The 25,544-nt window shown below is 44.7% G+C and overlaps 1 protein-coding gene across 15 annotated transcripts in view; it reads left to right on the forward strand.

The window, feature by feature from the left end:
• Positions 1-25,544, forward strand: part of LOC130294838 (death-associated protein kinase 2-like) — a 318,537-nt gene that overhangs the window by 47,615 nt on the left and 245,378 nt on the right. For 3 of the 15 annotated variants that reach the window (XM_056544909.1, XM_056544905.1, XM_056544904.1), the window contains exon 1: positions 18,966-19,245. The exons of 7 other annotated variants lie outside the window; for them this stretch is intronic. The gene's annotated coding sequence lies outside the window, so the exon portion shown is untranslated. Of the gene's footprint in view, positions 1-18,965; positions 19,246-20,535; positions 20,675-25,544 lie in introns of those variants that run through there. 5 more of the 15 variants (XM_056544920.1, XM_056544915.1, XM_056544925.1 and 2 more) reach the window with 4 other exon arrangements.

The raw sequence follows: 25,544 nt of genomic DNA on the forward strand, positions 1-25,544 counted from the left end.
GTACACAGTATTAGTTTTTATATGCTCTGGGTCATTATCGGCACTTTTTTAGTTGTTTCAGCATTTTGCCGAAATAGCTATTTTCGGCCGATATGTATCGGCCGCCGATATATCGGTGCATCCCTAAAAATTAGTTTTAAAATTGTATTTAAAATCACACTTAGTACTATTATTCACCCTATTCCTATTTGCACTAGCTGACACAAATTCATTCTGTGATAGATTTTTTACCCTATTATAAGCATCTGAAAGTAATTTTGTGGGTTATCCCTTGCTTATAAACCGTTCTTTTAAGATACATGCTTGTCTGGTAAAATCAGAATCTAAGGTGCAATTTTTTCGGATGCACAGATACTGGCCGTACGGAACATTTTTTAGCCATTTAGGATAGTGTGCACTCGAAAAATCTAAAAAAACTATTCACATCTGCCAGTGGCTGGTGATTCGTACATTTTTTGGCGCCCCCACCACCAGCTCCCTATTGCTAGGTTTCCACACAGGTTTTTTATTTTTTTTATTGTGTTTTTAGGAAAACTGCCACTGCAGTTTTTGAGCCAAACCCAGAAGTGTATTAAAAAGGAATGGGAAATATACAGGAAGGACTTATAGTTCTCCTTCCTCTTGGATCCACTGCAGTGGCAGGTTTAAAAAAAAAAAAAGCGCCAGAAAAATACCTGTGTGGAAACCTTGCCTAAGGCAGCTGCCTTAGGGTAGGGCCGACCCTGCTTGGGGACTTTTTATTAGAGTTCAAGCCTGCCTCCTTGGACAGTGTCTGTGTACTCATTCTGCTATTTGTTGTGCATAGAAGAAAGCAGGCTACGGTAATACAATATTAAAGTAGGGAAGATGTAGATTCTTATACAATTTAATGTAAGCATCTTCATTGTTGTTACATAGTTCATTCAAGGAGAACTCCAGAATACAAAAATTGCCTCCCATACTGCCAGCAGTAAAAAAAAAATATATATATATATATATATATATATATATATATATATATATATATATATATATATATATATTATATATATATATATATATATATACACACACACACATACTAGAGATGAGCGAATCGAAGTTGACTAACCCAAATTTGTTACGAATTTCATGAAAAATTTGATTCGCAATGAATGCGAATATCACCGCGATTCGATCGCGCAAATCGCTTCATTAAACTCCATTTTACAGCGTTCCAGGCTATTGGAAACCTAAGATGGCGGATCCACATGTGAGTACATGGGGCAGGGGATTATGGGAGGGTGAGAAACAGCTGCGGGAATGAAGGTAGGTGGGCTGACCTTGAACCACATGTGAGATGCAGCCTATCAGTGTTCACTGACCCCTGTGATGTCACAGCCCCTATATAATCGGCGGCCATCTTGCCTCTCTTCATTTCATCTATGCACTCAGATGGAGAGGACGGGACTGTGTGTGTGTGAATAGCTCATACCACAGCGTTACACTGCAACTGCTAGTCACATCAGCATTAGGGAAAGACAGGAGTGCAGAGTGCTTTGCTGTTACACTGAGAAGGATCATTGATAGCTAAACCTCCTATTCACGTTATTGAACATTGCAGCAGAGAGGGGCAGATAGCCGTCAGCTTCCTCATACAGATCTCCAAGCTGCCTGAACTTTCTGAAGCATCTTATCTCCTCATTTTTCAGCCCAATTGAGTTAATTTTTTTTGCTCCACAAATCTTCTGCTGCTCAGAATTGTTACATAGTTACATAGTTAGTATGGTTGAAAAAAGACATACGTCCATCAAGTCCAACCAGGGAATTGAAGGGAAGGGTGTAAGGGAATAAGGTAAAGGGATGTAGTTTTATAATTCTGCATAAGCATTGATGTTATTTTGTTCCAGGAATGTATCTAACCTTGTTTTAAAGCTGTTAATTGTTCCTGCTGTGACCAGTTCCTAAGGTAGACCGTTCCATAAATTCACAGTCCTCACAGTAAAGAAGGCGTGTCGCCCCTTTAGACTAAACCTTTTCTTCTCCAGACGGAGGCAGTGCCCCCTCGTCCTTTGGGGGGGTTTAACCTGGAACAGTTTTTCTCCATATTTTTTGTATGGGCCATTTATATACTTATATACGTTTATCATATCCCCCCTTAAACGTCTCTTCTTAAGACTAAACAATTGTAACTCCTTTAATCGCTCCTCATAGCTAAGATGTTCCATGCCCCATATTAGTTTAGTCGCACGTCTCTGCACCCTTTCCAACTCCGCAGTGTCCCTTTTATGAACAGGTGACCAAAACTGAACAGCATATTCCAGGTGAGGCCGTACCAATGCTTTATAAAGGGGGAGTATTATGTCCCTGTCCCTTGAGTCCATGCCTCTTTTGATACATGACAATATCCTGCCGGCTTTGGAAGCAGCAGCCTGACATTGCATGCTATTCTGTAGTCTGTGATCCACAAGTACACCCAGATCCTTCTCTACCAGTGACTCTGACATGTTTAATCCCCCCTAAGACATACGACGCATGCAGGTTATTAGTACCCAGATGCATAACTTTACATTTATCCACATTGAACCTCATTTGCCAAGTGGATGCCCAGACACTTAGTCTATCCAAGTCATCTTGTAACTTATGCACATCCTCTATAGACTGTACCGTGCTACAAAGCTTGGTGTCATATGCAAAGATAGAAACAGAGCTGTTAATACCATCCTCTATATCATTGATAAATAAATTAAACAGTAGCGGGTCCAGTACTGAACCTTGGGGTACACCACTAATAACCGGGGACCAATCAGAGTACGAATCATTGACCACCACTCTCTGGGTGCGATCCATGAGCCAGTGTTCAATCCAGTTACAAACTAAAGTTTCCAAGCCCAAGGACCTTAACTTACCTGTCAGACATCTGTGAGGGACAGTATCAAATGCTTTGGCAAAATTCAGAAACACTATATCCACAGCCATTCCTCTGTCAAGGCTTCTACTCACCTCTTCATAAAAGCAAATTAGATTGGTTTGACAACTTCTATCCTTAGTAAACCCATGCTGGCTATCACTTATAATACTATTATCCCCTATGTATTCCTGTATGTAATCCCTTATAAGTCCTTCAAACAGTTTACCCACAATGCACGTTAGACTTACAGGTCTATAATTGCCTGGCGAAGACCTAGAGCCCTTCTTGAAGATTGGTATCACATTCGCCTTGCGCCAGTCCCTTGGCACAATACCAGACACCAGAGAATCTCTAAATATCATGAACAAGGGTACAGATATTACTGAACTTACCTCTCTAAGAACTCTTGGGTGTAGTCCATCCGGCCCTGGAGATTTGCTTACATTTACTTTACTTAACTTACCTTGTACCATCTCTACATTAAGCCAGTTCAATACATTATATGATGTGTTACCAGCACTGACCTGGCCAATGTCAGCTCCTTCTTCCATAGTATATATAGAACTAAAGAACCCATTCAGTAGCTCCGCCTTCTCTTGATCGCCCGTGACAACCTCCCCATTATCATTATTAAGGGGTCCTACATGCTCTGTCCTTGTTTTTTTTGTATTTATATATCTAAAAAAATATTTAGGATTAGTTTTGCTTTCTTTGGCCACCTGTCTCTCATTTTGAATTTTTGCTGTTTTTATTACATTTTTACGGATTTTATTAAGCTCTTTGTACTGTTTAAATGCTATAGCTGACCCATCAGATTTGAATTTTTTGAAGGCTATTTTTTTGTTGTTTATTGCTCTTTTAACCTCATTTGTCAGCCATGTAGGATTTAGTTTTAATCGTTTATATTTGTTCCCCTTTGGTATATATTTAGCTGTATAGTTATTTAGAGTTGATTTAAAGATGTCCCATTTACCTTCTGTATCAGTATTTGAGAACACCTCCCCCCAGTCTATGTCCTGTAGTGCAGCTCTCAGCCCTGGGAAATTTGCCTTTTTAAAGTTATATGTTTTTGCTTTCCCCGTCTGTCTTTGTTTTCTACATTTTAAGTCAAAAGTAACTATATTGTGGTCGCTATTACCAAGGTTTTCCCGCACAGTTACATTACCAATCAGCTCTGCGTTGTTGGAAATGATCAGATCCAACAAGGCATCACTTCTTGTTGGGTCCTCCACAAACTGGCCCATAAAATTATCCTGCTATAAATTTAAGAATTTTCTCCCCTTTGTAGTTTTAGCCAGCCCCCGGCCCCAATCTATATCTGGATAGTTAAAATCTCCCATTATTACCACTGTACCTGCCCGGGCGGCCCTCTCTATTTGTTTATACAGCCGACCTTCTATCTCTTCAGTGATATTAGGGGGTCTGTAGATTACCCCAAATATTATTTTCAGTATTTCCCTCCTTTTGTAATTCTACCCACAGTGATTCCACATCCTCAGAATCATCACACACTGGCATCGTTCACACTGACTTTCATACCACTTCTTACATACAGACAGACTCCACCACCTTTTCTGTTCATTCTATCCTTGCGAAACAATGTAAACCCCTGCAGATTGACAGCCCAGTCATGCGAGGAGTCCAGCCATGTCTCAGTGACCCCAACTATATCAATATGTTCCTCCAGTATCAAGGCCTCAAGCTCCCCAATTTTATTTGCTAGGCTTCTGGCATTTGTGAACATACACTTTACATTTCCATTAAGTTTTACACATATAGTATCACTAATGGGATTTTCAGAGTTATTGGGGCTAATGGTATTTTTTGAGTTATTGGGTCTAACGTTGTTATTTAAGTTATTGGGGCTAATGGGATTTTTTGCGTTATTGCGTCTAACGTTGTTATTTAAGTTATTGGGGCTAACGGTATTTTTTGAGTTAATGGGGCTTATTGTAGTTATTGAGTTATTGGGGCTAATGGAATTTTTTGAATTATTGGGATTATTAAAATTTTTCGGGCTACATTTATTTTTACAGCTGGTTTGTAACGCATGAATCTCCTTATCCACTGCTCTTAACCTCCCCCCACAGGACTCCTCTCCACCCACCATTATGTCCTGACCCCTCTCTAACCTATCCATCCCACTGTCTGCTTTCTTTGCTTTATTATCCTCCCCCCACTCACCTAGTTTAAATACTCAGCCACCCCTTCCAGGATTCTCTCCCCAGCACAGCAGACCCCCTTCCATTCAGGTGCAAATTATCCGTAGAATAGAGTCTGTACCCCAATGAAAAGTCAGCCCAATGCTCTAAAAACCCAAACCCTTCCCCCTCACACCACGACTTAAGCCATGCATTTAACTCCCTAAGCTCCCGCTGTCTTTCCTGCGATGTGCATGACACAGGAAGTATTCCAGAGAACACAACCTTAGAGGTCCTTCCCTTCAGCTTGTCACCTAGTTCCTTGTAATTATTCTTCAAGGACCTCCACCTACCATGTATTCTGTCGTTGGTTCCCACATGGACCACGACAGCTGAGTCATCCCCAGCCCCCCCCCCCCCCCCCCCCAGTAATTTGTCCACCCTTTCCACCACATGCCGAACCCTGGCACCAGGGAGACAGCAAACCATTCGGTTGAGGTGGTCTTGGCCACAAATTATTCTATCCGTCTTCCTGATTATAGAATCCCCTACCACAACTAACTGTCTTGGCCTACCTGCGTTACCATCCCGCACACTACAAGTTGAGCTGTTCCCCCAGCTGTTAGGGAGACCAGTATCCACTAGGGTTGCCATCTCTGATACTGAGGCCCTCTCATCATCGCCCAACTCGGCAATTTTACTTGGGAGATCAGAAGCAGAAGTGACCTTCCTTTTCCTTGCCCCCTTTCCAGTCCCTCTAACTACATTAACCCAGCTCCCTACTTGGGCCTCCTGGCTAGTTTCTCCAACCTCCATTTCTACCCCACTAACTGCTTGCTCTGTAAGATTGTCAATCGCCCTCAATGTTGCATTTTGCTCCTCTAGATCTCTAATACGAGCTTCCAGGTGGGCAACATGCTCACATTTGTCACAGCGGTATTCACCCTGAAGCTGCTGCTCCAGAGATGTATACATGTGGCACAATGTGCACTGAAGAAAACCTCCAATCCTGCTGTCCATATCCTTGGTGACAAACAGCTGTTATTAACTATTAAGAAAAACTACTTTTATCAATGGAGTGTAATACTTACAGTTACAGTGGGTCCTGCTTACAACTCCTGCTTTTTGAACTTCTGCGTATAAAACTTCTCAGATGTAACACTTAATAATACAACACTTTAGAATACAGACCCAGCTTTTGTGTGACAGAGTGTGAATAGTTAAGGTCCTTGGGCTTGGAAACTTTAGTTTGTAACTGGATTGAACACTGGCTCATGGATCGTACCCAGAGAGTGGTGGTCAATGATTCGTACTCTGATTGGTCCCCGGTAATTAGTGGTGTACCCCAAGGTTCAGTACTGGGCCCACTGCTGTTTCATTTATTTATCAATGATATAGAGGATGGCATTAACAGCTCTGTTTCTATCTTTGCAGATGACACCAAGCTTTGTAGCATGGTACAGTCTATAGAGGATGTGCATAAGTTACAAGATGACTTGGATAGACTAAGTGTCTGGGCATCCACTTGGCAAATGAGGTTCAATGTGGATAAATGTAAAGTTATGCATCTGGGTCACTGGTAGAGAAGGATCTGGGTGTACTTGTAGATCATAGACTACAGAATAGCATGCAATGTCAGGCTGCTGCTTCCAAAGCCGGCAGGATATTGTCATGTATAAAAAGAGGCATGGACTCGAGGGACAGGGACATAATACTCCCCCTTTATAAAGCATTGGTACGGCCTCACCTGGAATATGCTGTTCAGTTTTGGTCGCCTGTTCATAAAAGGGACACTGCGGAGTTGGAAAGGGTGCAGAGACGCGCGACTAAACTAATATGGGGCATGGAACATCTTAGCTATGAGGAGCGATTAAAGGAGTTACAATTGTTTAGTCTTGAGAAGAGACGTTTAAGGGGGGATATGATAAACGTATATAAGTATATAAATGGCCCATACAAAAAATATGGAGAAAAACTGTTCCAGGTTAAACCCCCCCAAAGGACGAGGGGGCACTGCCTCGTCTGGAGAAGAAAAGGTTTAGTCTAAAGGTGCGACACGCCTTCTTTACCATGAGGACTGTGAATTTATGGAACGGTCTACCTTAGGAACTGGTCACAGCAGGAACAATTAACAGCTTTAACCCCTTCAGGACAGAGCCCATTTTGGCCTTAAGGACCGGAGCGTTTTTTGCACATCTGACCACTGTCACTTTAAACATTAATAACTCTGGAATGCTTTAAGTTATCATTCTGATTCCGAGATTGTTTTTTCGTGACATATTCTACTTTAACATAGTGATAAATTTTTGTCGATACTTGCATCCTTTCTTGGTGAAAAATCCGTAAATTTGATGAAAAATTTGAAAATTTTGCATTTTTCTAACTTTGAAGCTCTCTGCTTGTAAGGGAAATGGATATTGCGAATACATTTTTTTTTGGTTCACATATACAATATCTCTACTTTATGTTTGCATCATAAAATTGATGAGTTTTTACTTTTGGAAGACACCAGAGGGCTTCAACGGTCAGCAAAAATTTTCCGATTTTTCACAAAATTTTCAAACTCAGTATTTTTCAGGGACCAGTTCAGGTTTGAAGTGGATTTGAAGGGTCTTCATATTAGAAATACCCCATAAATGACCCCATTATAAAAACTACACCCCCCAAAGTATTCAAAATGACATTCAGTCAGCGTTTTAACCCTTTAGGTGTTTCACACGAATAGCAGCAAAGTGAAGGAGAAAATTCACAATCTTCATTTTTTACACTTACATGTTCTTGTAGACCCAATTTTTGAATTTTTACAAGGGGTAAAAGGACAAAATTTTTACTTGTGTTTGTAGCCCAATTTCTCTCGAGTAAGCACATACCTCATATGTCTATGTAAAGTGTTCGGCGGGCGCAGTAGAGGGCCCAGAAGGGAAGGAGCGACAAGGGGATTTTGGAGAGTACGTTTTTCTGAAATGGTTTTTGGGGGGCATGTTACCTTTAGGAAGCCCTTATGGTGCCAGAACAGCAAAAAAAAAAATAAACACATGGCATACCATTTTGGAAACTAGACCCCTCGGGGAATGTAACATGGGATAAAGTGAACCTTAATACCCCACAGGTGTTTCACGACTTTTGCAAATGTAAAAAAATAAAATAAAATTTTTACCTAAAATGCTTGTTTTCCCAAAAATTTTTTATTTTTAAAAAGGGTAATAGCAGAAAATACCCCTAAAAATTTGAAGCCCAATTTCTCCCGATTCAGAAAACACCCCATATGGGGGTGAGAAGTGCTCTGCTGGCGCACTACAGGTCTCGGAAGAGAAGGAGTCACATTTGGCTTTTTGAAAGCAAATTTTGGTCTGGGGGCATGCCGCATTTAGGAAGCCCCTATGGTGCCAGGACAGCAAAAAAAAACCACATGGCATACCATTTTGGAAACTAGACCCCTCGGGGAACGTAACAAGGGGTTAAGTGAACCTTTATACCCCACAGGTGTTTCACGACTTTTGCATATGTAAAAAAAAATATTTTTTTTTACCTAAAATGCTTGTTTTCCCAAAAATTTTACATTTTTAAAAAGGGTAAAAGCAGAAAATACCCCCCAAAATTTGTAACACAATTTCTCCCGAGTACGGCGATACCCCATATGTGACCCTAAACTGTTGCCTTGAAATACGACAGGGCTCCAAAGTGAGAGCGCCATGCGCATTTGAGGCCTAAATTAGGGACTTCCATAGGGGTGGACATAGGGGTATTCTACGCCAGTGATTCTCAAACAGGGTGCCTCCAGCTGTTGCAAAACTCCCAGCATGCCTGGACAGTCAACGGCTGTCCGACAATACTGGGAGTTGTTTTGCAACAGCTGGAGGGTCCATTCTGGAAACAGTGGCGTACCAGACGTTTTTCATTTTTATTGGAGAGGGGAGGGGGGCTGTATAGGGGTATGTGTATATGTAGTGTTTTTTACTTTTTATTTTATTTTTTGTGTTAGTGTAGTGTAGTGTTTTTAGGGTACAGTCGCACGGGCGGGGGTTCACAGTAGTTTCTCGCTGGCAATTTGAGCTGCAGCAGAAAGTTTGCGGCAGCTCAAATTTGCAGCCAGATACTTACTGTAATCCTCCGCCCATGTGAGTGTACCCTGTACGTTCACATTGGGGGGGGGGGGGGACATCCAGCTGTTGCATAACTACAACTCCCAGCATGCCCGTTGGCTGTCGGTGACTGCTGAGAGTTGCAGTTTTGCAACAACTGTAGGCACACTGGTTATGTATCACTGAGTTTGTGACCTAACTCAGTGTTTCACAACCAGTGTGCCTTCAGCTGTTGCAAAACTACAACTCTTAGCAGTCACCGACAGCCAACGGGCATGCTGGGAGTTGTAGTTATGCAACCAGCAGATGCACCACTACAACTCCCAGCATGCACTTTAGCTGTTTGTGCAAGCTGGGAGTTGTAGTTATACAACAGCTGAAGGTACACTTTTCCATAGAAAGAATGTGCCTCCAGCTGTTGCAAAACCATAAGTCCCAGCATGCCCATAAGGGAATGCTGGGAGTTGTGGTGGTCTGCCTCCTGCTGCTGCATAACTACAGCTCCCAGCATGCCCTTTTTGCATGCTGGGAGCTGTTGCTAAGCAACAGCAGGAGGCTGTCACTCACCTCCAACGATCCAGACGCTGCAGGTCAGTCCCGCCGCCGCCGCTGCTCCTGGGGCCCCGATCCCAACATTAACGCCGGGGATCGGGGTCCCCAGCACCCGGGGTGCACGTCCCGCAACCGCTCACGTCCTCTAGAAGAGGGGCGGAGTGGGTGCGGGAGTGACACCCGCAACAGGCGCCCTGATTGGTCGGCCGGTAATCCGGCTGACGAATCAGGGCGATCGTGAGGTGGCACCAGTGCCACCTCACCCCTGCAGGCTCTGGCTGTTCGGGGCCGTCAGAGACGGCCCCGAACAGCCAGTAATTCCGGGTCATCGGGTCACTGGAGACCTGATTGACCCGGAATCGCCGCAGATCGCTGGACTGAATTGTCCAGCGATCTGCGGCGATCGCCGACATGGGGGGGGCATAATGACCCCCCTGGGCGATATGCCGGGATGCCTGCTGAACGATTTCAGCAGGCATCCGGCTCCGGTCCCCAACCGGCTAGCGGTGGGGGCCGGAATTCCCACGGGCTTATGGATACGCCCTCGGTCCTTAAGGACTCGGGATGCAGGGCGTATCCATACGCCCTATGTCCTGAAGAGGTTAAAACAGGGTTAGATACATTCCTGGAACAAAATAACATTAATGCTTATGCAGAATTATAAAACTACATCCCTTTCCCTTATCCCCTTACACCCTTCACTTCAATTCCCTGGTTGGACTTGATGGACGTATGTCTTTTTTCAACCATACTAACTATGTAACTATGTAATATAGTGTTTAATCCCTGGATTTTTTTTTTTTTTTTTTGTGGTGCTGCACTGTTGGGTCCTGCTGCTGTTCAGAAATACGTGATTGTTCAGTGGACTGTAGTGCATTTGTACCATTTTGTACCTGTTAATCTGTCATGGGGCTACATACTGTGCAAGTCCGAACAATAGTATTCACCGGCTGTTTAAAAAAAAAAAAAGTTTTCTGCATAGTTACGCATATATAACTGCCCTCATCAGTGCATACCGCATAGGTACATCCAAGTATTGTACCATTTAGTACCGGTTAAGCTGTCAAGGTGCTCCATACCGTCAAAGTCCAAACAATAGCATTCACCGGCTGGTGTTTTACAAAAATACAGATTTTTTTCTGCGTATAGTTAGGCATATTACTGCCCTCATCAGTGCATACCGCATAGGTACATCCAAGTATTGTACCATCTAGTACCTGTTAATCTGTCAAGGGCCTACATACTGTGAAAGGACAGCCATAAGTAATCACCTGCTGCTGTTCTAGACAAATACTGTTTAAAGAGTAGTGTAGCGTATTGTAATACCCTCATAAACGCACTAGGTATGTCAGGCAGAGAAGTGCCAGGACGTGCACAGAGGAGTGGCAGAGGCCTAAATACTTCAGGTTCAGTTGGCAGCAGACTTGGGGCGAGTGGCAGCAGGAGTCGCAACAAGAGGCCTGAGCTCCCATTATCAGCCAGCGGTCGTGTCTCCACCAGCAACCCATCTGCTGTCGTCGATTGGTTAACACGCTCATCCACATCATCACAAGTGGCATCTGACACCCCCAGTCAACAGTTGGTGGGTTCCTCAGACACAAACCTCAGTTGGCATGGCCCGGGAGCAGTCCCTGTCCTCCCATTGCCTTTGTCCTATGCTGTTCCCTCTCCTAGAGAAGTATCTTATGCTGTGGGTTCAGTGCCACTATTTACTGAGGACGATCTAATAGAGGACAGTCAGCAGCTACTGGACAGCCAAGAAGGGGAGGAGACAAGCGCCGCTTGCTCCACTAGGCGGCCAAGTAGTGATGCGGAGAGTGACGTGGGAGGCGGTGTTGCAAGTGTTCAGGGTCCTGAAGCAGACACTGTTGAGGAACCTGAGGAGGACATCAGTGACGTGCACACAACTGTTGATGATGATAAAGTCGATCGCAATTGGGAGTCGGATGCAGAAGGGGCTTCATCAGGAGTAGAGAGTTGCAGGTTGCCTTTGAGGCAGCAAGGCGGATGCACAGTTGTCAGTCAGCGTGGTGGCAGGAGTGGAAATTCAAGAGCCAAACGTGCCCGGGGGAGACCACCTGCTTCGCGGCAGCCTACCTTTCTGGGTGGTAGTGGAACAGGGGTTCCTGGAGACAGCGCCAGTAGCAGTCAATTAGTGCGGACTTCGGTGGGAAAATCAGCTACTCGGCGGTGTGGAAGTTTTTCATAAGGCATCCGGAGGAGGTTCACGTAGCCACATGGAAGATCTCTTGGCAGAAGGTGAAGCGTGGCCAGGGTCCCAATGTCGGCACCACGGCCCTGCGTCAACACATGCTTTGCACCATAAAGCGGCCTGGGAGAACCGTGGCTCCGATGTAGTAGTCCAGCCTGCTGCATCACCCAGTGACCGCCAACAATCGATCGGCGAAGCCATGTCCAAGAGACAACAGTATGCGCCCACTCATCCAACGGCGCAGAAGTTGAATGTGCTCCTGTCCAAGTTGCTGGTGTTGCAGTCCCTCCCTTTTCAAGTGGTGGACTCTGCACCTTTCAGAGAATTGATGGCTTGTGCCGAGCCGAGGTGGAGAGTCCCAAGCCGTCATTTCTTGGTGAAGAAGGCAGTACCAGCCCTGCATAAGTTTGTACAAGAGAAGGTGGGCCAGTCCTTGAGCCTGTCGGTGTGTTCAAAAGTGCACGGCAGCGCCGACGTGTGGAGCTGTAACTACGGGCAGGGACAATCCTTGTCTTTCACGGCCCACTGGGTAAATGTGGTTCCTGCACAGCCACAACAGCAACTTGGACAGGTCCTACTGCTTCCTCCTCCACGCTCTCTCTCCCAGGCAGTTGGTCCTGTTACAGTGTGCAACGCCACCTCCTCATCCTCCACCGTGTCCTCGGCCTCCACTGCACAACCAAATCTCGGTGGCCCTTCATCGTACCATGTGTGTAGGGCACGGCGGTGCCAAGCTGTTCGGATTCACACAGGGGAGGAACTGCTAAAGTTCATTCGTAAAGAAATACGAGTATGGCTTACTCCACGAAATCTGGAAATGGGAACCATGGTGACCGACAACGGGAAGAACATAGTGTCCGTGCTGTGACAAGGAAGTGTGAAACATGCGCCCTGCATGGCACACGTGTTGAATCTGGTTGTCAAGCACTTCCTCAAGTCTTCACCCCATTTGCAAAACATCCTGAAAATGGCAAGGAAACTGTGCATGCACTTCAGCCACTCGTACACCGCCAAGCACACCTTCCTTGAGCTGCAGCGTCAGAACGGTATCCCACAACATAGTCTTATTTGTGACGTTGCCACACGTTGGAATTCCACCCTCCATATGTTGGACAGACTATACGAACAAAGAAAAGCCATCACCAATTTCTTGATGATCCAAGCAGATAGGAGTACTCCCCTGTGTAACTTCAATGTGAACCAGTGGCAGCTCATACGTGACACCTGCCGTTTGCTGAGGCCCTTTGAGGAAGCCACATTATTTGTGAGTCGCCTGGATTACGCCATGAACGACATTTCCTACAACAAATGATTGAAACCATGGCTGGTCACGGCAATGGAGACGTTGCGCCTACATCTCAAGGCTACATGAGCCCTGTGGGGGCTGAACTGGAGGAGGAGGATGATGAGGGGCAAAGCGGAGCACAGTTTAGGTTGGGTGAGATGGCCTGTGTTTCTAGTCTTCGGACAGGAGAGGAGCAGCCAGAGGAGCTGGAGGGTTATGAGGAAGTTGAGACAGAGGACCCAGACACACCGTGGCAGTATGCAGTGGAGATGGAGGCAGGTAGTCCCTCCGAGTCACTGGCGCAAATGGCACGATGCATGCTAAGTTGCTTGCGTACTGACCCCCGAAATTGTCAAAATTAGTCAGCGGGATGACTTCTGGATCTCCACCTTATTAGACCCTACCGTCCCAAAATGGGGGCCTTTTTTACACCCACTGAGAGGGAGGACAAACTGACTTACTACAGAGAGATTCTATGTAGTCAGTTGGCTGATGCCTATCGGCCACATGGTCCATCCACTCGCAGGTCTGACTCGGGGGGCCCTCTGCGCTCACCTACCACTTCCATGGCTGCTGGGGAGGTAGGGGTGGCAGGAACAGTACCAGCTCAATCAGCAGCAGCCTGAGTCTACAGTCGCTGATGAGTAGCTTTCTTCACCCGCATAGTGAAGCAACTCATCACCAGCAGGTAGACATGGAGCAGGACCTAAACCAGCAGGTGGTGGCATACCTTGACATGGCCATGCCAACAACCATTGAAGATCCGCTGGACTTCTGGGCAGCCAAACTTGATTTATGGCCACAACTAGCAGAGTTTGTCCTGGAAAAGCTGTCCTGCCCGGCCAGTAGTGTGCCATCAGAGTGGGTGTTTAGTGTGGATGGGGCCATAGTCACCCCAAGGCAAACTCGTCTGTCCACTAAAAATGTGGAGAGACTGACGTTTGTCAAGATGAATCAGGGATGGATCAGCCAGGATTTCCAGCCACCAATGCCAGATGCCTCAGAGTAGATTGACCTTGCGGCTACACCAACATTTCCCAATTATGGTTGGTTATGAATCCCTCTTGGGTTATCAATTAGGGTTATGGAACCCTCTTTGGTACTGCGATTGCCTGCTCCTGGCTCATCCGGTGTCTTTCAGGAACTACTTGCCTCCCTGCCCACAGGCCTTGGGCCTTCAATTTTTGGATGTTTAGCAGTAGCTAAATATATGCTTAATGCAAATGTCAACATTGAACTTTAAATGTAAGGGGTTATGAAACTCTCTTTGGTATTGCGATTGCCTACTCCTTGCTCATCCTGTGTCTTTCAGGAACTACTTGCCTCATTGATGCTTCTGGCCTTGGGCCTTTAATTTTTGGATGTTTAGCAGTAGCTAAATATATGCTTAATGCAAATGTCAACATTGATCTTTAAATGTAAGGGGTTATGAAACCCTCTTGGATACTGCGAATGCCTGCTCCTGACTCATTCTGTGTCTTTCAGGAACTACTTGCCTCCCTGCCCTCAGGCCTTTGGGCCTTCAATTTTTGGATGTTTAGCAGTAGCTAAATACATGCTTAATGCAAATTTCAACATTCATCTTTAAATGTAAGGGGTTGGTTATGAAACCCTCTTGGGTACTGCGATTGCCTGCTCTTGGCTCATCCTGTGTCTTTCAGGAACTACTTGCCTCACTGATGCTTCTGACCTTGGGCCTTAAATTTTTGGATGTTTAGCAGTAGCTGAATATATGCTTAATGCAAATGTCGACATTCATCTTTAAATGTAAGGGGTTGGTTACGAAAGCCTCTTGGGTACTGCTCCTGACTGCTCCTGACTCATTCTGTGTCTTTCAGGAAATAATTGCCTCCCTGATGCCTCAGGCCTTGGGCCTTCAATTTTTGGAAGTTTAGCAGCAGCTAATACATGCTTAATGCAAATTTCAACAATGATCTTTAAATTCTCGGCGCTCTGCTAGGGCCTTCTCCTACCCCTCGGGGGCCGATCCGAGGACCTCACTAAACCATCCAATCGGTAGTAGAGACATGCAGTGTGTACAAAGGGCAGGGACTTAATGAACCAGAGCTTATGACCCCCGCTTAGTTGTGATTCTTCTTTCCTGGCAAATAATTGCAATCCCTGATCCCTATCGCGAACGGGGTTCAGCGGGTTACCCACACCTGTCGGTGAAAGATAGACACACGCTGGTCTGTTCAGTGTAGCGCGGGTGCAGCCTCGGACATCTGAGGGCATAACACACCTGTTATTGCTCGATCTCGCAAGTGATCGTGCAATGTAAGGGGTTATTAAAGCCTCTTGGATACTGCTGAAGCCTACTCCTGAATGCTCCTGTGTCTTTCAGGAACTACTTGACTTCTTGATGCTTCTGGGCTTGGGCCTTTAATTTTAGGATTTTTGAAATACATACATACATGCTTAATTTAAATTTCAACATTTATTGTGCAATGTATGGGGTTATTAAATACTCTTGGGTAATGTTTTTTTCAAATTTTCGGATAATTATCACAGTGATAAACTTGAATTTTCCACAATAATATCCATTACACCATTGAACGATTGTTGCGTGTGATTTTTTTTAAGTAAAATAAAATAAAAAAAAAATATGCAGAGGGATGAACTCTGCTTCTTTATTTCATAAAAAAAATTATTTTATAGAAGAATGTCTTTTGGTGGTCCACCGTCCTGCATTATAGAGTCTTCTGGACTCTTGGATATGCGCTTGTTCTTAAACAAAGGTACAAAAATCAAAAATGGCTGGTCAGGACTATGGAGATGCTGTGCCTACATCTTACGGCCACATGAGCCCTGTGGGTGCTTGTGAGATTTGGTCCTTTGTACCCACACGGCGGGGTCCGGGACACAAATTTTGATTTAAATTTCAAATAAAAAAAATCACACATTTCAATGGTCTCCTCATGCTGCAGCCAATTCCAGGCTGCGTCATTCTGGTAATATATAGAGAGCACTCGCTGTCCAAATTTTTCGTTAACATTTTTCGTCAAAAATGTTTGTCTTTTTTTATTAGGGATTGTGAAGCTTTGGTGCGTACTCATGCATCAGCAAACTGCTACCTGTGTCATTCAGGCAATATATGGTTTACTGATGGCGCTGCTGGGCCTGGGTCTGGGAATTTAAACATTTTCTCATAGGTAGCACCCGCTATCCAAAAGTCTTCACAATCCCTCCAAAAAAATACAATTGTAGAAATTTATGAAGCCCTAGTGTGTACTCATGCATCAGCCAACTCCAAGCTGTGTCATTCAGGCAATATATAGGTGGCACCCGCTGTCCTAAATATTCTTAAAATTATTTTAAAAATGTTTGTTTTTTCTTTGGGATTCTGAAGCCCTGGTGTGTACTACACTCTGTCAGCCCGTTGGTCCTGCGACAGTGTGCTACTCCGCCTCCACATCCTCCACTGTGTCTTAAGCCTTCACTGCCCGGACAAGTCTCAGTGGCCCTTCAGCATACCATGTGTGCAGGTCACGGCGGTGTCACGTTGTTCTTCACATGGTTTGCCTTGGCGAGAAGTCTTGGAAAAATGGCCGGTCAGGGCAATGGAGACGTTGCGTCTAAATCTCACGGCCACATAAGCCCTGTGGGGGCTTGTTGGATTTGGTCCTTCGTACCCACATGCTAGGGTCCGGGACACGCAATGGTTGTTTTAAATTTCAAATCAAAAAATGATGCCGCTGTGGAGCCTGGGTCTGGTAATTTCAAATTTTCTCATAGGAAGCACCCGCTTTCCAAAATCTTTTTCAAAAATTTCTAAAATTGTGGTGTTTTTGGGGGGGAATTGTGAAGCCCTGCTGTGTACTCGTGAATCGGCCAACTCCAGGCTGTGTCATTCAGGCAATACATGCTTTACTGATGTTGCTGTGGGGGCTTGTTGGATTTGGTCCTTCGTACCCACATGATGGGGTCCGGGACACTCAAAGTTTGTTTTAATTTTCAAATAAAAAAATTATGGCGCTGCTAGGCCTGGGTCTGGTAATTTCAAATTTTGTCATAGGTAGCACCCGCTATCCAAAACATTTTTCAAAAATTTCTAAAATTGTGGTGATTTTTGGGGGGGGGATTGTGAAGCCCTGGTGTGTACTCGTGCATCAGCCAACTCCAGACTGTGTCATTCAGGCAATATATGGGTTACTGATGCCGCTGTGGGGCCTGGTGCTGGAAAATATCAAATTTTCTCATAGGTACCACCCGCTATCCAAAATCTTCGGTTAAAATTTCTTAATTCATCTTTTAATCTTAGGGATTGTGAAGGCCTAGTGCCTACTCATGCTGCTGGCAACTCTGGGCTGTGCCATTCATCCACTATCTGGTCTCCTCATGCTGCCAACACCTCCATGCTGTGTCATTCAGCCACTATATGGTGTCCTCATGCTGCCAACAACTCCACGCTATGCCATTCAGCCACTATATGATCTCCTCATGCTGCCAACACCTCCACGCTGTGTCGTTCAGTCACTATATGGTCTCCTGACACTGATGCCACCACCTGGCTCTGCAATTGTACTGCTGTGCGGCAGTGATTCTAACAGCAATGCCGGTAATCGGCATGTTATTCTGAATAACAGTATTATTTCACTAATCCAGCACACTCCATATACCCCTATAGAGGCTGTATGTAGGCTAGAAATAGACTTTTTTAATATAGATTTGCCGTAAAAAACAATTGGATCGAAACAAACTTTATCGGAAAATTCGGCGAATTGGCCAAATCAAATTTTTGAAAAGTTCGCTCATCTCTAATACATATCTTCCTTCGTTCCCCCGGTGCCTTCAGTAACCCACTCCGATCTCCGCAACGTTACTCTTCCTGGTTGCCGGTGGTCGGCGAGTCATCATACTGCACTTAGGCAATCACTGGCCGTAGTGAAGAATTGTGTGTCTTGAAGCATTCTCACACTGCCGCTCAGCCTATCGCCGGCCGAGCGGCAGTGTGAGAACGCTTCAAGACACACAATTCTTCACTACACCGGCACCTGCTGCCGGGGCCGAAAACGTCACACTGCCGCTCAGCCAATCGCCGGCCGAGTCGGGACTTCTCTGCGGCCGGTGATTGGCTGAGTGCAATATGACTTGCCGACCACCGGCAACCAGGAAGAGGATCGTGGCGGAGACCGGAGCGGGTTACCAGAGGAGTGAAGCAAGGTATGTATCTATTTCTTTTTTTTTTTTTACTACAGGCAGTATGGGGGACAATTTTTGTATTCTGGAGTTCTCCTTTAAGTAATAAAAAAAAAAAAAAAAAAAAAACAAACAAAACAAAACAAAAAAACCTTATGAGGCTAATTACAATGGCCCAGACATCAAATATGGCAATGAGAATAAATCCCTAGATCAATGTTCTACTCCCATAAATCTGATTCATCCTTCCAACCTCAATGAAGTACAGGTCAGTAGTTCTTCACATACATAATCAATAATACTGTTGCATGTGTATTGTTGCATTGAATAATAATGGCACTTTATTCAGGAGCTTCAGAAAATAAGAAGATACAAAGAAAAAACTTAGGACTGTGTTTCCCAACCAGGGCGCCTCCAGCTGTTGCAAAACTACAACTCCCAGCATGCCCGGGCAGCTGAAGGCTGTCCGGGCATGCTGGGGGTTGTAGTTTTGCAACAGCTGGAGGCGCCATGGTTGGGAAACACTGCTTAGGAGGTATGTTCTGCTCCTAGTTACAGTCAGTCCATGCATTCTTTCCTCTGCAGGTAGCAGGCCACATGTTTGCAGCATTTCAATGTGAATCATCATGATCATGTGTCGGATTACTGTAGGGCTGCACCTTTAAGAGCCCAGTCCCTTCCTGGTTGCTGCATACTATCACCATACAGCTTCCCCAGCAAAACATTGCATTCAAGTCTGCCTATTACTATCTGTTACAACAGCTTCCTGACTGACCTCCCCCCTCCCCTGCTCCGAAAGGCCCCAACCCTGGACATAATTAAGATCCATCCCTGTTCAGAAGACAAACTTCACAGCAGATGAAGCGATTCACAGCAATTCCACAATGCAGGATGCCCTGTAACATTCATCTGCATAGAGGAACACTGCTGGCTGAGCTCAGCTACCCCCCTGCAGCCTGGACAAGGTAGGCGCCTCTCTCTCCTCTTCTGTGCTCTGAATTAACACCTTGATGTCATAATCCATTGTTTCCCGAACAGTGTGCCTCAAGCTTTTGCAAAACCACAACTCCCAGCATGCCCAGACAGCCAAAGACTCCTCTCTCCCTTTGGCTGTGCTCTGAATTAACACCTTGATGCCATAATCCAGTGCTTCTCAACCGGAGTGCCCCCCAGCTGTTACAAAACTACAACTCCTAGCATGCTGAGAGCTGTAGTTTAGCAACAGCTGGAGGCACACTGTTTGCGAGACCATGCCATAATCCAGTGTTTCCTGGCCAGGGTGTGAAGGGTCGGCACTCGGGTCTGTAGTGGTGCCCCCGGTGTCAGTCACAAGTGACGCGTTTCGGCACAAGCCTTTCTTCTCAGACTATCTACTATCGTGTGAATAAACACGTTTACATTTGCAAAAAGGATTCTGTGAGTGCCGGGATTTTTTCACTTTCTAAATTTCCCAACCAGGGTGCCTTCAGCTGCTGCAAAACTACAACTCCTAGCATGCCCGGACAGCCGTTGGCTGTCCGGGCATGCTGGGAGTTGTTGTAGTTTAGCAACAGCTGGAGGCACACTGGTTGGGAAACCATGCCATAATCCGGTGTTTCCCAACCAGGGGGCCTCCAGCTGCTGCAAAATTACAACTCCTAGCATGCCCGGATGCTGGGAGTTGTAGTTTAGCAACAGCTGGAGGCACCCTGGTTGGGAAACACTGCCATAATCCGTAAGTGCAGAGATAAACTCTGCTTCCTTGTGTTCCCCTCAGGGAGTTCACAGTGATATCAGGAAAACACATCACGCATTTGTTCCTCTATTCCCTCTTTTGCAAAACTACAACTCCCAGCATGCCCAGACAGCCAAAAATGCCCCTCTCCCTTTGCCTGTGCTCTGAATTAACATCTTGATGCCATAATCCAGTGTTTCCCAACCAGGGTGCCTCCAGCTGCTGCAAAACTGTAGTTTAGCAACAGCTGGAGGCACACTGGTTGGGAAACCATGCCATAATCCAGTGTTTCCCAACCAGGGTGCCTCCAGCTGCTGCAAAACTAAAACTCCTAGAATGCCCGGAGTTGTAGTTTTGCAACAGCTGGAGGCACTCTGGTTGGGAAACACTGCCATAATCCCTAACTGCAGAGATAAACTCTGCATGGTTGTGTTCCCCTCAGGGAGTTCCCAGTGATATCAGGAAAACACATCACACTAGGTTGGTATGATAGAAAAAGGAGGCATTCTCTCCTCTAGCTGACTTCTAATTTGGGGGCAGGGATATAAAAAGTTTTTGTAACAGAAAGTGATCAGGTTACGTCACACCTAAGCATTGCAGAGAATGGATTTTGGCAAAGGAAGGAGGGATCTTCTGGAGCCATCGCAGTGTTAAGGATCTCTGCAGCTGGAGCCTGCTTGGTTAGTGACAACTCCTACCTTTATTTTATTTTGCATTAACAATTGTATCATGTTTGTCCAGAATGTTTGTACTTGTACTTTTTCCTACCCTTGAAGCCTGGGATGGACAGAAGTATAATTCTACTGAGTTCTGCTCTGTTCTCCAGTATGCTTGAGGTCCGGTGTCCTGCCTTCTATGGTTTAAAGGTGATCTCTAGGTTTAAATAATTGCTTTAAGGGGGCTCTCCTTTCTAAATGTGTAATTCGTGTTTACAGTACTGGATATGTAGCTGCCGCTTGTCCATAAACTCTGTTGGGAATATGTGACTCGCGTCCATGTCTCAACTTTTATCAGGGAAGTAAATTACATAGTATCCACATTTGCTGATCGTTAATCCTGGAGAAGTAATAAAGCACCTTTATAACTCTGGGATTTACTGATATATTAACATTTAAGCCAAAGATGCTGATTACAGATATAGACAAGATTTATACTTGTAATGAAAATTGAGTGGAGCCTGTGAGCCTTCTAGTCCAAAATAGTATCATCAAAGTTTGTTCTCGGTCTTAAAGATATGAGGGTTGCTTGGGGGGGGGGGGGGGGGGGTCACAATAATTTTCCTTTTCAAGAATATATAGTTATAAATATATATGTATCAAGAAGCAATTACATTAAAACCACCTAGTTATTGTGTACGCCCCCCACAGTCAGTCATAACATTAAACCGTTAAAGGAGATATGCAGTGAAAATGTTTTAACTCATCCTGTGCCCGGGCTAAAAAAAAAAAAAAAACTTGAACTCACCTTCCTACATTTCCCTGTTGCAGAGATATCGGCATCCTGTTCCTCCGATGCCGCTGGCTTCGGGTTTCTAAGGCTCGAAATGTCACAGAGCTGTCAGCGTATCGCCGGCCGCAGCGATGTCCCACCTCGGCCGTTGATAGGCTGAGTGCACTGTCATGTAAGGAGCCTGGGCAGCATGGAGAAGGTGGGGCCCGGGCTTCTTACATGATAGTGCGCTCAGCCTATCACCGGCTGTGGCCATACGCTGATGACGCTGTAACATTTTGAGTAGGGATCGACCGATCTTGGACGATTTTGGACGTTATCGGAAATGACCTTACCCATATGCCGATAATGCCGGGGGGTGGGGGAGAAATAGACGGTAACTTATACCGGAATAACGGTATAAGTTATCGGCTATCAGCCTCAAAGTTCACAGATTATCGATATCGGCCCTAAGAAAATCAATATCGGTCGATCCCTAGTTTCGAGCCGAAGGAGCCCCAAGCCAGCAGCACCAGAGGAATGGGACCCCGATATTTTTGCAACGGGGTAATGTAGGAAAGTGGGTTAAAGTAGTTATTTTTTTATTTTTATTTTTTTTGCAGACCGGGCACAGGATGAGTTACAACATTTTTGCCACATATCTCCTTTAAAGGGGTACTCCGGCACTTAGACATCTTATCCCCTATCCAAAGGATAGGGGATAAGATGCCTGATCGCGGGGGGCCCGCCACTGGGGACCCGTGATCTTGCACGCAGCACCTCAGTTAAAATCAGTCCCCGGAGCATGATCGCTCCAGGTCTGATTACCGGCGATCACGCGGCCGGCGGCATGTGACGTCAGGCCTCCGCCCCTCAATGCAAGCCTACGAGATGGGGGCGTGATAGCTGTCATGCCCCCTCTCGTAGGCTTGCATTGAGGGGCGGAGCGTGACGTCACACGCCGCCGGCCGCGTGGTCGCGGGTAATCAGACCCGGAGCGAACACGCTCCGGGGACTGATTACAAATGGGGTGCCGCGTGCAAGATCCCGGGGGTCCCCAGCGGTGGGACTCCCGCGATCAGGCATCTTATCCCCTATCCTTTGGATAGGGTATAATATGTCTAAGCACCGGAGAACCCCTTTAAAGTTCGTATTTTTTTTTTTTTTAGCCCGGGCACAGGATGTTACAAATTTTTTGCCGCTTATCTTCTTTAAGGACAAAGCTCATTTTTGGCCTTGAGGATGCAGCCAATTTCTACTTTTGCTTTTTTTATTTTATATTTTGAATTTTTTTCTTCTCGACTTCTAACAACCATAGGGGAGATTTATCAAAACCTGTGCCGAGGTAAAGTGGTGCAGTTGCTTATATCAACCAATAATTTTGCCTCTTTCATTTATCAGAGGCAATGTGGTTTAATGTGGCAACTGGTCAATTTTTTTTCTCTGCACAGGTTTTCATAAATCTCCCCACACACTTTTATTATTCTATCCACTTAACCTCGTGAGGGCTTGTTTTTTGTGCAATCATTTCTACTTTGTATGATACAACCAAAAGATATCATCTGTGGGGTGGAAATTGAAAAAAAATTCTCAATTTTACAACTGATAGGGGTGTTTGTTTTTTACTTAGTGCTTATGGGAAAACTGATAAGTTATCTTTATTGTGGGTCAATACAATTAAAACAATACCAATCTTTACATGCTTTTCTACTATTTTACTGCTTTAACCCCTTAAGGACTCAGGGTTTTTCAGTTTTTCCACTTTTGTTTTTTCCTCCTTACCTTTAAAAAATTATAATTTCTTTCAATTTTGCACCTAAAAACCCATATGATGGCTTACTTTTTGCGCCACCAATACTACTTTGTATTTTTACCCAAAAATAGAAGGCGAAATGAAAAAAAAAAATGTGCGACAAAATTTAAGAAAAAACGTGATTTTCTAACTTTTGGGGACTTTCGTTTCTACGCAGTACATTTTTCAGTAAAAATGACACCTTCGCTTTATTCTGTAGGTCCATACAATTAAAATGATACCCTACTTATATATAGGTTTGATTTTTGTCATACTTCTGGAAAAAATCATAAAAATTTGAATTTTCTGACCCCTATAACTTTTTTATTTTTCTGCGCACAGGGTGAGATGAGGGCTCATTTTTTGCGCCGTGATCTGATGTTTTTAGCGGTACCATTTTTGTATTGTTTTGACTCATGATATAAAAAGTGACCAAACATTTTGGACTTTGGAATTTTTGTCGCCTTTGATCGGGCGGTTTAATTAACAATATATTTTTTGTAATTCGGGCATTTCCGCACGCGGCGATACCACATGTTTATTTTTATTTAGTTTTTTTTTTTTTTTTATGGCAAAAGGGGGGTGATTCAAAGAAATAAATAAATGATCTTTATTAACTTTTTTTTTTTCCACTTATTTTTTATAGGGGGCTATAACACTGCACACACTGATCTTTTACATTGATCATTGTTATCTCGTAGGACAACATTGATCAATGATTCTGCCGATTGACTGCTCATGCCTGGATCTCAGGCACTGACCAGTCATTCGGCAATCGGACAAGCAGGAGGCAGGTAGGAGCCCTCCTTGTGTGTTCCAGCTGTTCGGGACACCGCGATTTCACTTCAGCGGCCCCGAACAGCCTACTGAGCTAGCCGGGATATGTTTGCTTTCACTTTAGACACGGCGATCAACTTTGAACGCTGCGCCTAAAGGATTAATAGCGCACGGCACAGCGATCTGTGGCCGGGGCCAACTCTCGTTATGGAAAGGGAGCAGGCTCGGGCGTACATGACAAATTTCCTTTAAACAAATAGTTAAAACTTTAACAAAATAAATTATGCTTAAAATTGCCCTTTTCCTACCCCTATAAATAGATTTTCTGTATACGTGGCTGTTTGAGGGCTCATTTTTTGCGCAGTGATTAGTTTTTCCTGATACCACTTTTGTGTATGTGTGACTTCTTGATCACTTTTTAGAATTTTTTTTTTTTTGGATGTGATTTTTTATTTATAAGGGTCTATTTATCGAAATCTTTTGATTGCTATTACTGTTCAGTGCTATGCATTGGCATATAGCATTGGTCATTGATATTGGTGATCCACTTGTATAGCCAGAAAGCAGACCATCCAAATGGGTATCACAGAGCAAGTAAGGAGAGCTCCGGACCACCTTCTTGGTCTCACGAGCCCTGATTTATGCTTGAGATGTCGTGATCAGTATTGATTACGTCATCTAAAAGGTTAATGGTGGCCATAAGTGTGATCATTAATGTCAGCCATAGAAGCGAGTCCTTGGCTGTTGAACCCTGGCAGCTGGGACCCATGGTCTAAAAAGCGAACGCAGCTCCTGCACTTGCTTCATAGATTGTACACCCTGCAGGATATCAGCGTATATCCTTGTTCTCTAAGTACCAGACAGCCAGGGCATACAGGCATACATTTACGTTCTGTGTCCTCTAGGGAAGTTGCCTGTGAGAAGAGATTAGGCTAAGTTTACACGGGGTTAGTGATTCAGTCAGGCGTATCCGTTGGCATCCTGCCGAAAACAGGATGCCTACACATATTGTACTATAGAGCAGTGGACACCATTTATTTTTATTGCCCGAATGGAGTCACTGTTCAGGCCATATGCAATATTATCAGCAGACTGGAGAACGCAATAGACATTACTTTTGAGTCTGCTGAAAAAAGCGCATTTGGAACCATTGAATTGAATGGAAGCTGCTTACAGTATACATCAGTATCCCATTTCCACAATTACACAGTGTGATCCTAGTCTTAGGCTGATTTGAAATTAGAAAATTAGTAAAGCAATGTAATTGCAACTGCTGCCATCCATTAAAAGGGTATTCCAGTATATTTTTTACTTTGACTATGCTACAGGGGCTGTGAAGTTAGTGTAGTTCATAATATAGTGTCTGTACATGTGTGTGATGGTTTTCTCACAATTCTTATGTGATTTTCTCCCCGATATTTATTTTTAACAGCATACAAAATTACTGCTGTCTCACATTTTTCCCAGCTTGCAATGCGGCCTAGACCTGACTGACTAGTCAGCTGATGACAAGGGAGCCTGTCTGCTTCAATGGGTGGAGGGATCGCTTGGTG

Source organism: Hyla sarda, chromosome 11 (genome assembly GCF_029499605.1).
Source record: "Hyla sarda isolate aHylSar1 chromosome 11, aHylSar1.hap1, whole genome shotgun sequence".
In the NCBI taxonomy this organism is placed as follows: Eukaryota; Metazoa; Chordata; class Amphibia; order Anura; family Hylidae; genus Hyla; species Hyla sarda.